Genomic DNA, 15,834 nt, shown 5'->3' with positions numbered 1-15,834 from the left:
GGCTAGTCCATAATGGTCTTGATCTTCTCTAGATCCACAACTATGCCTTCAGAGGAAATAATATGTCCTAAATACTGGATTTGATCCTTGAAAAAGTCACATTTGCTAAATTTGGTGTAGAGCTGGTTTTCTCTTAAGGTATGCAATACTATTTGAAGGTGCTCTTCATGCTCCTCCACACTCCTGGAATATACCAAGATGTCATCAATAAAGATAAGAACAAATTTATCTAAAAAAGGGTGAAAAATCCCATTCATCATACTCATGAAGGTTGTTAGAGCGTTAGTGAGTCCGAATGGTAAAACCACAAACTCATAGTGACCATAACGTGTTTTGAATGTTGTCTTGTATATATCTTCGTCTTTAATCCAAATATGATGATATCCTGATCGTAAATCAATTTTTGAAAATACCACAACACCTTTAACTTGGTCAAATAGATCATCAATTCGAGGTAAGGGGTACTTATTTTTTATTGTTAACTTGTTTAATTGTCTGTAATTGATGCATAAACACAAAGTACCATCTTTCTTTCTTACAAATAAAACCAGGGCTCCCCAAGGAGACACGCTGGGTCGGATATAACCCTTATCCAACAGCTCTTGGAGCTACATTTTTAATTATGTTAACTTAGGAACACTCATTTTGTAAGGAGCTTTGGAAACTGGGGAAGCTCTAGGGACCAATTCTATAGTAAAATCAAGATTTCTTTTGGGTGGTAACCCAGGGATATCTTGCGGAAAGACATCTTTAAATTCTTGAACAACTGGTATTTGGTCCAGTATGGACAATTTATCTTTAGAGTTAGTGTACCCCACTTGGACCGCGTAGATTTGGCAACCTTTACGCATACATTTTCCTAATTGGTGAGTTGTAATGGGACATAATTTAACTTCCCTTCTTATACCTTGAATTTCTATTCTATTGCCATCATTGCACATAAAATTAATTGTCTTGTCTTTACAATTTCCTAAGGTCCAATGTTGTTCCAACTAGTCCATACCTATCAACACGTCATAGGATCCTAATGGTAGCACATTTAAATTTGTTTTAACCTACTATCCATCCAATTCAATTACATAGTCTTCTACTTTTTCATTAATTCTTCTTTTAGCTCCTGTGGCTAACTGGACCAGCCAAGGAATCTTAAAATTTACACTTTTCAAATGGCACAAATCAACTATTCTTGGGCTATCATAGCTTAAGATTGCACCAGGATCTATTAAAATGGAAATAGGGTGGTTGGATATTTTACCTTCAAGTTCCACCATCGCGGGTTGATATTTCGCTTGGCAATCCTTCAACGCTGCGTTGAACCTAGGTATGTTCCTTGCCACATCATTGATAGAAGAATCTTCTTGAATATTTGTAACTGAATTTGATCTCGCTCTATGGGGGAAGTTTTTGTAGTCATGAGGTTCCTCACAACCCTAACACTACAAGGGAGGTTTATGAACCTGGCCAGCTTCCAACTTGCTAGATGTTTCACTTCGCTTCACTTCACTTTGAGGTCTATACCTCTACTAGTTTCTACTGATGAAACCATTTGGTCCTTTCCAACCCAGATACTTGGTACTAGCATTTTTCATGTTTTTTTGGTTGGAATTTTTTTCCCCTTTTTACCAGTCCAACTTTTGGTGTCCTCGCTCTTCTACTTCATTTGGTGATAACAGATCCGAGCCTTTCGAACCGATTCATCCATCGTTTTAGGATTATCAAATTCCAACTTTTATTTCATATAGATTGGTAAGCTACTAATAAAGTGCTAGACTTTAGCCTTCTCTTCATAGATGTAGGGAACATATCTTAACATACAAATAAACTTGGCTATGAATTCGTCCATGGACTGTTGTACCAGTTTCAAGTCATGAAACTTTTTTACCTTATCATCATAGAATTACTTAGTCAGATATCTATCCTTAAAATGCTTTTGAAATTTCTCCCTTGTGACCGCTTGTTCATTAATTTCTTTGACTGTTTTGATTCTTCCCACCACAGAGTGGCCTTGCCTTGCAACCGATATATAACTAACCTTTCTTTCAAATTAACATCATATTTGTATATTTGAAAGTATTTGTTCATGTTAATTAGCCAAGCCTTTGTCGCTTCCTAATCCTCTCCATTATATACCAGTGGCTTGATCTTTTTGAACTCCCCTTGGAGTTCAGTTTTCTGCCTTTTAGTTCCTTTCTTACCAAAGACATTATCAGATTCTTCTTCATGGCCAGTTCTTCCTTCCTCAAACTCTGGACGTTCCTCTTGCTATCTATGCGATCGGTTTTGTTTTCTTCATCTTGGCTGGGGTCCGGATTTCTTTGATTCTTCCTATTTGAAGGGATTTTCATAATATTTTCTTTCTATAATCGTAATATTTCATTGTAAGCCCGCAAGCTCAGCATCTCTGCTCACAGCTGCTGGACCATTTCTAGTAACGCAACATTTGTATTCTGATTTGCCTCACCTAACTGTACCCACACATCTGGGTTATGCCCAACTGTTCCTCCTAATGGGTCCTCATCTCATATTTCTCCAACTTCCTCTCTGTGTATCATAATCACTTTTGTTATTCAATGTATATCCACTTAGGGCTTAATGTAGTAACCTAAGTGCTTTGGTACCATATGTAACACATCACAATTACCATATAAATTTAAATTAACATGAAATTTATTTTTTTTAACATTTTACTATTGATTACACATCATATAACCTCCGTAACCCTTGGACATTTAAAACATGTATAGAGACATAATTGAAATCATGTACTTTGATTTATTGGAATCAACCTGGTTACGGTTCAAGTGAATTTCATTAATTATATTTGGTATATGATCTTTCCCATACTTTATTTCTTTACATTAATTTGGATGGCTCTCTTTTCACCGAGGCTCACATCCAGAAGCACATCTTGACGATCCGCCACTTGGTTGCAATCTTGCAAGGGCAATACACGATGCCGATCTGACAGTCACCATTCTCCAGGTTAGAGCTAGGGTAACTAATTGTAGGGTTGTTGTCGCCGGTTCTCATTTTCCTCTGTTCTTGGAAGGGTATGTCACTCTGCGATTTTGTTATAGCTCTGATACCACTTGTTATAGCTTTGATACCACTTTTTATGGATCTGATCTGAAAATATATGATAATATAAATAAACCCAAGAAATAAGAAGATAGAAATAGATAGAAATGATTCTCTTTATTAATCAAACCCTTAAGGTAGGGCAACACCATACATTCACTCCTTAAGGAAGGAGAACACTCCACAAGCCATATGCCTATTCATACAATAATCCTTGACATCTCTCAATGGAGAGTCTCTAGCCTCTATATAGGCCTCATACATACAATACCATGGGTTATTACCATGGTTCCCTCAATACCATCCATCTAATACCATGGGCCCATTACATTATTACTAACTACTTGTGGTCCCTTACATGATACGGGTTAACCACCTTATTTATTACTATGGCCCATCCCATTATTAAATTATTCCCTTGGGTACCTCCCTTTGTACCCCATATTATCCCCCCTAGGTATACTACATTTGTTGTGGATCAGACGGCGAGGAAGCGATGCATGAAGAACGTGTTGAAGGAGGTTTCAAAGGAAAATGATAGAAAAACCAGTGAGGGTGAACAAATAACTGTGTCAAACAACAAACTCCATAGCTCATGCGAGAACCAGAAACCTGTGTTTTTTGGGTTGCTGAAGGGTCTCTTCCTCAAGTCATGGTCCCAGAGGGACGAGGTGAGGCCGAGACACCTGCAGACAACCTTATGGTGATCCTTTTCTTCTAGCTAACCTGCTAATAAAAAAAAACGCAAATGGAAGTAAACTTAAAGGAAATTCAACTATTGAAGCAAATGAATAGAAATAGGAAGCTATTTAAATAAATGAATAGAACCATAAATCTATATTAGCCTACATGTACAATAAAGAGGAGCTTTGCCTGCTCGGGTCGGGCCCTAACCCAAGAGCTTTAGCCCTTTGAGTTAACTCAGAGCTGGCTTAAAACAGAACTCATTCTCATTATGAAAACCATGGATTATAGAACAATTGTCAAAAGTCTCTTGCAGCTCAGAAATAAAGTAGAGTTTTACAATGAAAGTCTAAATCCTACTGAGGTCCTAAGCCTCTCTATTTATACATCTGAAGTCTCCTGTTGGGTTGTGTTATATTCTTTCCACGACTAGCCCACGTCGTTAACCGAGGGGGCAGAGCCCCCCTTCGTTGCGTTGATTGTGTAGCAGGGGGGGGTCACAAGGGGTTTGAGGCGTACCTGTAACCCCGCCCCGGAAAATTTTGGTTTTGGACCCTATGTTAGGATGGGCGGATCCACCTATGGTTTTGTGCATGATTTTCGCACATGTTTTTGGACGCAATGATTTTCGGTCCATGGTATTGGACACGATGGTTTTCGGTCCATGGTATTGGATGCTTCGACATGTATAAATATGTATTATAACATTGAAAGGAACATAATGAAAAATCAAGCTGGTAGTCCTGGTTTCGGGATCCAGGGGAAATCTCTGTGTATATGTGTTATTCTCTCACATTATTTATTTTTTGTGTTTTAGAATTCGTATGCGGGTAATTTCTGTATGGGGTTAAAACCTAAATTTGGTATCAGAGTTGTTTTGGCTTCAAGGGGACGCCTTTTTTGCTGAGGGATTTCGCTCGGGCCTGTGGCAGACCCTGTTCAGTGGGAGATCTGCGAAATCGATTCTGTTGGTGAAAGAAGATGGCAAGCAGTGGAAAGATAGAGATCGAGAAATTTAATGGTCGGAGTTTTGAGTTGTGGAAACTCAAGATGGAGGATCTGTTGGTGGATAAAGATAAGTGGATCGCGATAGATCCGGGTACTAAACCAACCGGAGTGTTCGATGAAGAATGGAAGAAGTTGGATCAGAAAGCAAAGAGCACAATACAATTGTGTGTCTCAGATTTAGTACTGCTGAACGTATCAGGGGAAGCTACGACGAAGGCTTTGTGGGACAAGTTAGGGACTTTGTACCAATCTAAGTCTCTGGTGAATAAATTGTTCTTGCGGAAAAAGTTGTATAACCTGAGGATGAAAGATGGAGACTCGGTGACAGAGCATCTGAACACATTTAATATTGCGGTAAGTCAGTTAGCATCTATTGATATTAAAATTTTAGATGAAGATAAATGCATCAGTTTGTTGTGTTCTTTACTAGATTCATGGGATAGTCTGGTTATTGCAATAGGTAGTAATGCAACTTCCTCGCAGTTTGATGAAATAGTCTCATCCTTGCTGACATAGGAGATGAGACAGAAAAATATGGAGAGCTAGAATGGTGATGCCTTGTTTGTATGAGGACGGTCCTAGAATAGAAACAAAAATAAGTCATCAAGTGGGAGATCTAAATCTAGAGGGAGATCTAAATCTCCAGGAAAACCTGTAAAGGTGGTGTGCTGGAAATGTGGAAAGGAAGGGCACTACAAAAGGGACTGTAAATCTAAAGCTACTGATAAAGGAAAGGGATCTGATGATGCTCCTTTTGCAGAGGCAAAAACCACCTCAGATGAAGGTGGGGATGTGTACTTGGCTTCTTCAAGTACACATGTAGATCATGAGGCATGGTTGATTGACTTAGGTGCATCCTTTCACTTCACTCCCCATAGAGAGTGGTTTTGCGAGTATGAGAAATACAATGGTGGTGATGTCTTCTTAGGGGATGATAGGAAGGCTAGAATCATTGGTCGCAGAAAAGTAAAGTTGAAGTTGCAAGGTGGAAGGGTTAGAACACTTCCGGGTGTTCTCCATATTCCTGCATTGGCTAGAAATCTGATTTCTGTAAGCAAGATGGATGATGCAAGTGTAAAAAAAGTGTTCGAGAAGGATACTTACAAAATGGTTCGGGGAGCACTGGTATTGATGCGTGGAGTTCGAATTGGAACTCTGTACAAGCTGCAAGGTAGCACTGTTATTGATGGGTGCAACAGTTCTATGGTTCCTGAAAGTGGAGCAGAAAATCTAGTGGTCTCTGGAGAGAAGACCATGTTGTGGCATCAAAGGCTTGGACATATTGGAGAGAAGGGCCTTCAAATACTTCATGATAAAGGTATGGTATAAGGTATGAGTAATAGCTCTCTGGATTTTGATTTCTGTGAAAATTGTGTATATGGGAAGCAGAATCAGGTGAGTTTCCCCTCTGGTAGTAAGAGGGCGAAACATATATTAGAACTTGTGCACAATGACGTGTTTGGACCTGTGAAGGTTCCATCAATGGGTAAGTCTATGTACTATGTATCATTTATAGATGACTTCTCAAGGAATACATGGATATATTTCTTTAAGAAGAAATCTGAAGCCTTTGACAGGTTTAAAGAATTTAAGGCTCTCATGGAAAATCATACAGAGAAGAAGATAAAGGTGCTCAGGACAGATAATGGTGGAGAGTTTTGCAGCAAGGAATTTGAATAATTCTATAAGAAATGTGGTATAACATGACAGAAGACTACCCCATATACACCTCAGCAAAATGGAGTTACAGAAAGAATGAGTAAGATGTTGATGGAAAGGGCAAGAAGCATGCTCAGTGGTGCCGGGTTAGGACAGGAATTCTGGGTAGAGGCGGTGGATACTGCATGTTACCTGGTCAACAGATCACCTTCATTAGCATTGGAGGATAAGATTCCACAAGAGGTATGGACTGGTAAGAAACCCTCTCTTTCACATCTGAGGGTATTTGGATGTGAAGCATATGTACATGTTCCAAAGGAGAAACGATCCAAGTTGGATAGTAAATCTGAAAAGTGCATCTTTATTTGGTATAAGGATGGTTTAAAGGGTTATAAGCTTTGGAACCCAGCCACACGTAAGGTTGTGTACAACCGAGATGTGGTGTTCAGATAGGTAAAAGATGTTATTAAACATGAATTCCAACCAAAGAAACCTGAGAAGATAGAGTTTGAGCTAAAGGAGGAAGAATCAGACTCTACAGCAGAGGAGGAATCAGAAGATGAAGAGCCACAAACTCCAGGTGTAAGAAGATCAGTTTGAGAAAGAAGGCAGCCAGAAAGGTATAGTCCATCTGCTTTCTGTTCAAATTTTGCTTTATCTATTATTGATGATGATCCCAGAACTGTAAAAGAAGCAGTAGATTCAGAGGATGGAAAACTTCGGAAAGAGGCCATGGTTGATGAAATGACATATTTGCACAAAAATGAGGCTTGGGATCTGGTGGAGTTGCCGGCTGGAAGGAAACCCATTCAAGAAGAAGACAAATGTAGAAGGAAAGGTGGAGAAATACAAAGCTCGGTTGGTAGCAAAAGGTTATTCCGAGGTGCCGGGAATTGATTTTGGTGATATTTTTTCTCCTGTTGCCAAGGTAACTTCTATTAGGTTACTTTTATCTGTTGCTACTGCTTTTGATTTTGAGGTAGAACAGATGGATGTGAAGATAGAATTTCTTCACTGGGATCTGGAAGAGGAGATCTACATGAAGAAACCTGAAGGCTTTGCAGTGAAGGGTAAGAAAGAACTGGCATGTAAGTTAAAGAAGTCTCTGTATGGGTTAAAAAAATCACCAAGGATGTGGTATCATAAATTTGATACATCTATACGGGGACTTGGCTTCACCAGAAGCAAAGCAGATTACTGTGTGTATTTTAAATTAATTGGTGACCATTTTATTTATTTGGTCTTGTATGTGGATGATATGTTGCTGGTTGGAAATGACAAAGAAGTTATCCAGGATTTGAAGACCAAATTTTCCTCCAAATTTGACATGAAAGATCTTAGTGCTACAAACTATATTTTGGGCATGGAAATTAAAAGAGATCGGGCAAAGAGGAAGCTCTGGTTAAACCAGAGGAAGTATGCTGAGACAATACTGCAAAGGTTTAATATGCAGGATAGTAAACTGGTGAAGGTTCCTATTCCTGTAGGTGTGAGGTTATCTGCTGAACAGTGTCCCAAGACACAAGAAGAGGAAGAGGACATGTCCCCTGTTCCATATGCAAGTGTAGTTGGTAGCCTGATGTATGCAATGGTGTGTACTAAACCAGACATTGCACATGCAGTGGGAGTATTGAGCAAGTTTATGTCAAAACCAGGGAAGGAGCACTGGACAGCAGTGAAGCAGGTTTTCAGGTATTTGCGTGGCACTAGTGATTATGGTTTGTGCTACCAAGGAAGATTAGGATAGGACAGAATGTTGGATATTCGTGGCTTTGTTGATGCAGACTGGGCTAGCGATCTGGGTCAGAGAAGATCTATAAGTGGGTATGTGTTTAACCTATTTGGAGGTGTAGTCAGTTGGATGAGTAAGAAACAATCTGTAGTGGCACTATCAACTACAGAGGCAAAATACATGGTAGCCACTCATGCAAGCAAGGAAGCAGTTTGGTTACAGAGATTGTGTTCAAGTATGGGGTTAGTACAGGGAGATATAAGGATAGATTGTGACAGCCAAAGTGCAATTTGCTTGGCAAAGAACCCGCATATCATTCAAAGACAAAGAACATTGATGTTCAGTATCACTTTGTGAGGGATATGATAGAAGACAAAAAGGTGTTGCTGGTAAAGGTTGACACTTTGAAGAATACTGCATATGCATTGACAAAATCTGTGAGCTCTGAGAAGTTCTCTTGGTGCAGAGAGACAATGGGCACTTTAGGGCTGGAAAAATAACTAAGCTCTCTTGTAGCCCCCTGTGGAAAAAGAACAACAAGTGGGAGAATGTTGGGTTGTGTTATATTCTTTCCACGACTAGCCCACGTAGTTAACCAGGGGGTTAGAGGGGGGGCAGAGCCCCCCTTCATTGCGATGATTGTGTAGCGGGGGGCAGGTCACAGGGGGTTTGAGGCGTACCCGTAACCCCACTTTATGGGGTCCGGGGCAGCGCCCCGAAAATTTTTGGTTTTGGACCCTATGTTAGGATGGGCAGACCCACCTATGGTTTTGTGCATGATTTTTGCACATGTTTTTGGATGTGATGGTTTTTGGTCCATGGTATTGGACATGATGGTTTTCGGTCCATGGTATTGGATGCTTCGGCATGTATAAATATGTATTATAACATTGAAAGAAACATAATGAAAAATCAAGCTGGTAGTCCCAGTTTTGGGATCCAGGGGAAATCTCTACGTGTATGTGTTTTATGTGTTATTCTCTCACATTTTTATTTTCTGTGTTTTAGAATTCGTATGCAGGTAATTTCTGTATGGGGTTAAAACCCACATCTCCAACGACTTCCTTCCAATTAGGGAGGTTAGGCTCCCCACTCAAGATAAACTAGTTTTTGTCCCTTTCACTTGCTCGACTATCTTCTAGTCTTCAAAAGTGATGGTTGTTTGCACTCCGAGCTAATGGAGGAATATTTGAATGGAGGGGTAGTAAATGAGGAGGATTTACCTCCTATAATTACTCTCCCTTGTCCCATTTGAGTTTTTACCAAGGTCTTTTCCACAGTTCCTTGCTTTTACCCTTTATTCCTTTATTCTTGCATTTTCCCTTTCTTTTATCCTTTATTCCTCCATTACATGCACATTAGACCACAAAGAAAAATATCCAACTCTAACTCATCTCGTAAACAAAATATAATAAAAAATATACAATAAGTTGTGAGAATAGTTGGTTTGGCTAAGCTAGGAGGTGAATTAAGGCCAATTAAGGCCCATTTAATTACCCAATGATGAGGCTCATTGGATGTCCATATGAATGCTCATCTCCATCAATACCCAAAAAACTTTACTTTCTAGAACCCGGCAATGTCCTTTGTGGCCCATAATGAAGCAAACTTCGCTGCTTCTGGTAAATCTGTCTGAATTAGAGGAAACTGGCTATCCTCCGGCAACTCCCATGTGACCAACACAATTGACAGTAACAGCCATGAGTAATGGAAAGTTTTATTTTGGTCTTGTGCCTCTTTGCAGTTCGCAAAGAACTCGCTGCATAGTTAGAGCATCCAGTTGAACTAGACGGCCTCCATGCATTGAATCGCTAAAGAAACCACTCGTGCCAGTACCTCGTCCATGCGACACTTCCTCATCACTTTGCTAGGCAAAATTTGGGTGGCCACATTCACCACGGGGTCAGTAATACTAGAAATAGAATACCTGTGCACTTTCTTGACAAGTTTGAAATTTTCCTTCATCTACTCGGTGAGGTTGCGCTTGCTTGTCTTTCCACAAAATTCCTTTGCGAGATTCTGTCCAGAGTGAGGGAGTAATGTGATCCTATGGATTAGCATATCAGTGATTGGTATCAGATCACTCAACGACAAGCACCAGTCATATACAAGGCACAACAACTACTTAATGACTGTTAAATTTATGGGGGCACGGTGGTAATGAGGCACCCATAGGAGGTTCAACAACCCTGCCTTGTTTACCCCACAAATCCATTCCACTAGCTCTAGTGCAGTGACAATAGACTCTTTGTAGAATACTCGCTTCATGAAGGTATCGGTAGCCAGGTGAGGAAACCACTCAACGTCTCCCAAATCCCAATCTTCAAGTTTCAGATGTGGGATGTGCGCCAAGCACAAACCTTCAAAAGTGATTTTTTTCTGGTAGCAGGGGTGTGTTAAGGAGGAATTGTCCGTCATCTGGGTCCTTCGGGACCTTCACTTTGCATAGGCATGTAGGGATGTACTCTGGTAGCTTTGAAAGAGGGTCTACCCCCTCAACATCTATGTCTTCAGCACCCTCCTCGGCCTCCAAGTATACCACTTTTCCTTTCTCCTGCACGGTTAGATTTTCTATTCTCTGAGCCTGTGTGGCTGCATGCTTCCTTGTTGACTCACACATTAGCAACATCTTCTTCTGTTTACCCTTCTTTGGCTTGGCAGCCTCTCTTGGTGGTATAGGCTTTGGCCTAGGTGACCTCGACGCCTTAGGAACTGCTGTGGGAACCTCCATACGCACGACCTCAGGGCCATATCCCTCGGAGGCGACAACACCCCTAGTACTAGTGATCTCAGCTGGTGCAAACATGACATTGTTAATGAAGTTTTGATCAAATTCAGACACAGGGCTTGCAAGAAAATTCTAAGAGAGCTCACATAACAAATAACAAAACTCATAAAAACTCAGAATGAAAAGTGTTTCCCACTAGACAACCATCTGTAATTTATAGGAAATTTCAAATTCAAATTTGATCATTCACCCTAAAATTCATCCATAAATGCGAGATTTGCAGCAGATTTCTGAAGATTTCACACTTGATTTCAGCCTTAAATGCCTTAAATTCTCGCTGCTCACTCCTCTTAACCATCTTCTAGAAGTCAAATCATGAACAGTGACAGTAGAAATCACTTTCTGGCTGCGTTGCATGGTCTCCACCCCTATATCGTAGCTCCTTTCGCACTTCTGCTGGTACGGTGACATCCTCCCATTCCGTGTAGACCCTTCGTCACGTAGCTACACAACCTGGGAAGTGTAGTTTAAAGTCCCATGCCTCGTTGCAGCTACTTGGAGCGCTAAGATTGTGCTACCATCATATAGTCATCTAGCTGGATCCTCGGTGTATGGCTTCAACTGGCTACCATTTACCTTTCCGGGAAATGGATCTCCATTCAATTTCTCAAGCTGAACTACTCCACCATCAGTAATCTCCTTGATCACATATGGCCCCACCCAATGCATTTGAAATTTTCGTGGAAACTTATCAAACTTCTTATCATATAATAAAACTAAATTGTTTAACTTGAAGGTGCACAATTTGATGTGCTGATCGTTCTATGCCTTTTTGTGCTCCTTTTGAACTTGTTGATGGAATCCAGCCAAGAATCTATCTTCCTCCAGCTCTATTAGCCATGCGAGCCACTCTTCTTGTGAATGCCGCTATGCATAGACTAGGCACAATGTATTCCATCAGAATCATAGCTTCTACGCCATAGACCAGCCAGAAAGGTGTCTGTCTAGTCAGCTTCTTACAAGTAGTTCTATAAGCCCATAACACTGTTGGTATGCGCACATACCAATCATTCCTTTGTGCATTGCAAACCTTTGTCAATGCATTCTTGTTATAGACATATTTGGGCACTGCAACCCCAATCACATATGTCCATAAACCAAGGGCTTCTAAGTCCCTAAAAGTGTTGTTTCATACCCTAAAGGAACAAGGTCAGCTGATTACATCATCTCCCAGAAGTTCTCCATGAAAAACTACTCAGAATTGGTCAAAACTGGATCATCTCACTTGCTCCATGGTCAGGGTGCAATGCATCGTACCTAGTACACACGGGAGGTGTGATGCATACTGAAAAGTCCTTCTATAGGGTGCGATGAGCGAGAATAGACAAATGGCAGAGACAGTTTGCTAAGTGGATGATCAAGGAATCTTCTAGAAACTTCTCATATGACACTTACCTCTCAGAATTCACCCAGGGATGAGTAAGAGATCAATTAAATCTCCAAGTGGATCCAAGAAGTATCAGTGGAATGACACTAATCAAAAACCCAGAGTTGAATCACACCTCTGTAAATATCTATATATGGATCCCTCATCCCAGAGATCCAGAGGCCAGAGGTTGGAATTTGGTAATTTGCAAAGAGGTGCTGCTGGTTTCTCTTTTAAGACATTGTTGGGTGATCTTGCTTTGTGTGAGGTGAAGAGGGCTTTCAAGCTGGGAGGATGGTGCTGGGTCAGACCAAGTGGTTGTAATCCTCTCTTCTACTACTTTTACTAATAAAGCTATTTGAGTTTTCCTCCATATTCTTGTGTATCTCTGAATATTGTATTGGTATATGCATTGGTATGGTCAATATATATCTGATCCTATATTGTTTACAGTGAAAGATCTATGTGCTTTGATGGTATTATGCTGTTGTGAACCTACAGGTGCTCTTTGAAGCGGGACAAGTAAGGAAGTAGTGGCGAGATTTTGTCAAAGGGGAAAGGAAACAAGCAAGGATCCAAGCAGAAGACTGAGGTTGGTACTCTCTGTTTCTTTCTCATCTCTCTCTCGTAAAGGAAAAACAAGTAACTTTAATCTGTTTGTTTCTAATATAGCTACCCGTCTTAGTGGGATTAGCAGCTCTAAATAGACACTAGATTTCCCGATAACAAAATGGCAACCATATTGGGGAGAAATTAGTTTGATTGCTTGTCTCTATTTGTTTGATTCATAAACCACATACAGAGCCTGAAGTTAAGCCATCTAGCCTTCGAACTGCATTTTCTATGCAAGTGCAAAGTAGATCAACACTGCTTCAGTCAATCTCCGAGTTTGTTTATGAACTGAACAATTGAATTGCAAACATCCTAAGTTCCCTAGAGGTAGCTTGAGTAACCTCATTAGATCAGATCCTGTACTTTGTAGTTATTGACTATCATTTGCTCGCCCTAAATCCCTGAACTAAACTGCAAACTGTGACCAAAAACCAAGTTAAAGTCTCGTCCCTAGACCATCGCACCCTATCTTCTTGGCAATCTGGATGCATCGCACCTCCTGTGTGTGGTAGGTGGGATGCATCCCCGTTTCCTTGTGTTACAGGTGCGATGATTAGACAAGACTAAATCTGCCTCCAGATTTTGGTTTTTTCTTCACTGTCTTCAGTTTTATTCAGGAGTTTTGCTGTCTGTGATCAGTAGACCACTGTTGAAACCCCATTTCTTTGCATCATCCAATGTCCATTGTACAAAGAATTGTGAATGTTTTTATGTATTGTGTGCCATTTACAGTTATCTTTTACAAAGAAGTAGCTTAATTGAACCGTCATCTTTTGATTTGAAAGTGTCGCAAGTGTCGTTTTCAGTCAAAGAAAAGAATACTCCTCTTTTTGATAGTCGATTGCACTGTTACTCTTGTATTTGATATGAATTTATAAGTATTTCAAGTGTCGAAAGCAGTTTTCAATTCAAAATCGCAAAGTGTCGTCTTGCCTTCATGTCATTTTTTGAAAAGAAAATCGTTAGTACTGTTGCTTTGAAAGAAGAGATAATTCAGATTTGTATTTAGCATTCTTTTTGTCATTCACACATTAAGAAAGCCGAAAACAAATACATTGCATGTGCATTTGCATTTAGGGTGCTTGTTGATTTTGATTTAGGACAGTGCATCTAGTGTTTGCTACTTGCTCTTTGTTGAAAGGATTTCATTTCTCTTTTCTTAGTAGCTAGGATTTTCATTGCAAAAAGAAGATTAAACGACTGTTTATCATCTTAGATTGCATTTTAGGAATTGTATATCTACATCACGCGGTGAACCTGAAAGGCAAATTTCTTAAGAAATATCAACTATAAAATAAATTTAATGAACATAAAAACGCTTTGGAACCTAACGCACAACATCTAGAAGTCTAGGCTAGAGACGTATTCCAGCGTCGTAAAGCCTGGTAACTGTCGCTTTCATTGTAGGTTGGGTGATTCCTCCTCTTTGAGACGACAAGTGCCAGTACGCTTGTGCTCCCACGTACCGTCGAGTATATATTGGGAGACCACAATAGGCTATATCCTTTGTCCTTAGGAAGCCATGTCTGCTGCCCTATCAATCACAATGCACTGAACAAAACATTCGAGAAGATTGACTGCCGTATCGTAAAAAGCATTCTGTAGTTTTGCAATTGGTTTGGTAATCCCTCTGTCTAGATTTCTAGAGTAGTCTCTTTCATTCCTTTTCAGACTCCTTAAAGGAAAAGGTCCATCTGAGCACTTGTCACTTCAGGCTCATTAAAAATCGAAGGCGACTAGAGTCATCTTTAGCTTTTCCTCGACTCTTAAAAATTGAAAAAGCAAGTTGTGTCAAAGCATATAAAATTCATTTAGTTCAGAATAACATTTTTCCCCTCTTATTTTGAGTTGATCGAATAATCCGCAATCGTGGAAGAAAGTCAATCAAAACCCCGTCGTTCGTGGAGACTGACGAGTCAACCGTCTTTGACTCGGGAAACGAAACCATTCCGAGCCAAGCGAACTCGTTTAATTGGGTCAAAGTCTCCTAGTTTGTTTGAAACTTGTGTTTCAACATCCTCTGAGACTCCGGTTACTCCAAAAATTTCTGGTATCCCTGCCTCTATAGAAGAAGTTCCACAGTTACAAGAGGACATTGGAACTGATCCTAGTGTAACAGTAAACACTTCGATTCCTAAACCAGCTCCATCTAGAGTTGATTCAGAAGGTGTTACCCCTCCAGCATCTGTCGCTGCGGAATCTATACCTTCTTTGGCACCAAAAATATTTTACGGACCTGACGGTCTGCCTCTTCCACTCGGACTAATTGCTATAGAAGAGATCATGGAAGATCTCCCATCCAGTATTCCATTGCATTTTGGGACTGGGATCCACCTATATCCTTCTACTTCAGAAGTTAATACCCCTTCATCGCAAGTTCCTGTAGAATCGCTGGGAAGTCTTTTGGATAGACTCGATATGTCTGGACAACCATCGACATCTAGGACTGTGTCGTCTGATACAGCGGTAGCAGAACCTCCTGCCACCACTCCGACGATGTTCGCTGGTATACCATCTATCCCAACTAGCCCTCAACCGCTAGAAGGAGTCCACCCAGGGACTGTTTCGACAGTATGGTCTGTTCTCGTTTGTTCATCCGGAATAGTATCTGGAATCTCTTATGTTGAATCTCAACAAATTGATCCTTCACAACAAATTCAATTTGGGCAGTCTGGTCTCCAAAGGCCAATCATTCCTTTGAGCACTGGATTGCTGCCATATGGAGGGCACTACACCCTTTCATTGTTCCCTCCAGGAGAACAACCATATGAAGGTTCACAACCGAATTCAAGTCAAGTTGGAATCACATCCAACGGTTGGGTGCCAATGCTGCCTCAACAACCAAGAGTTGTATACTCAATGCAACCGAGTCTACCTGTGTCAAATATCACCACTACACCAGCTATT

This window comes from Pinus tabuliformis, chromosome J, assembly GCF_031772625.1.
Source record: "Pinus tabuliformis cultivar Carrire ecotype Pingquan chromosome J, CPIR1, whole genome shotgun sequence".
Taxonomy (NCBI): domain Eukaryota; kingdom Viridiplantae; phylum Streptophyta; class Pinopsida; order Pinales; family Pinaceae; genus Pinus; species Pinus tabuliformis.
Note: the sequence above shows the minus strand (reverse complement) of the source record.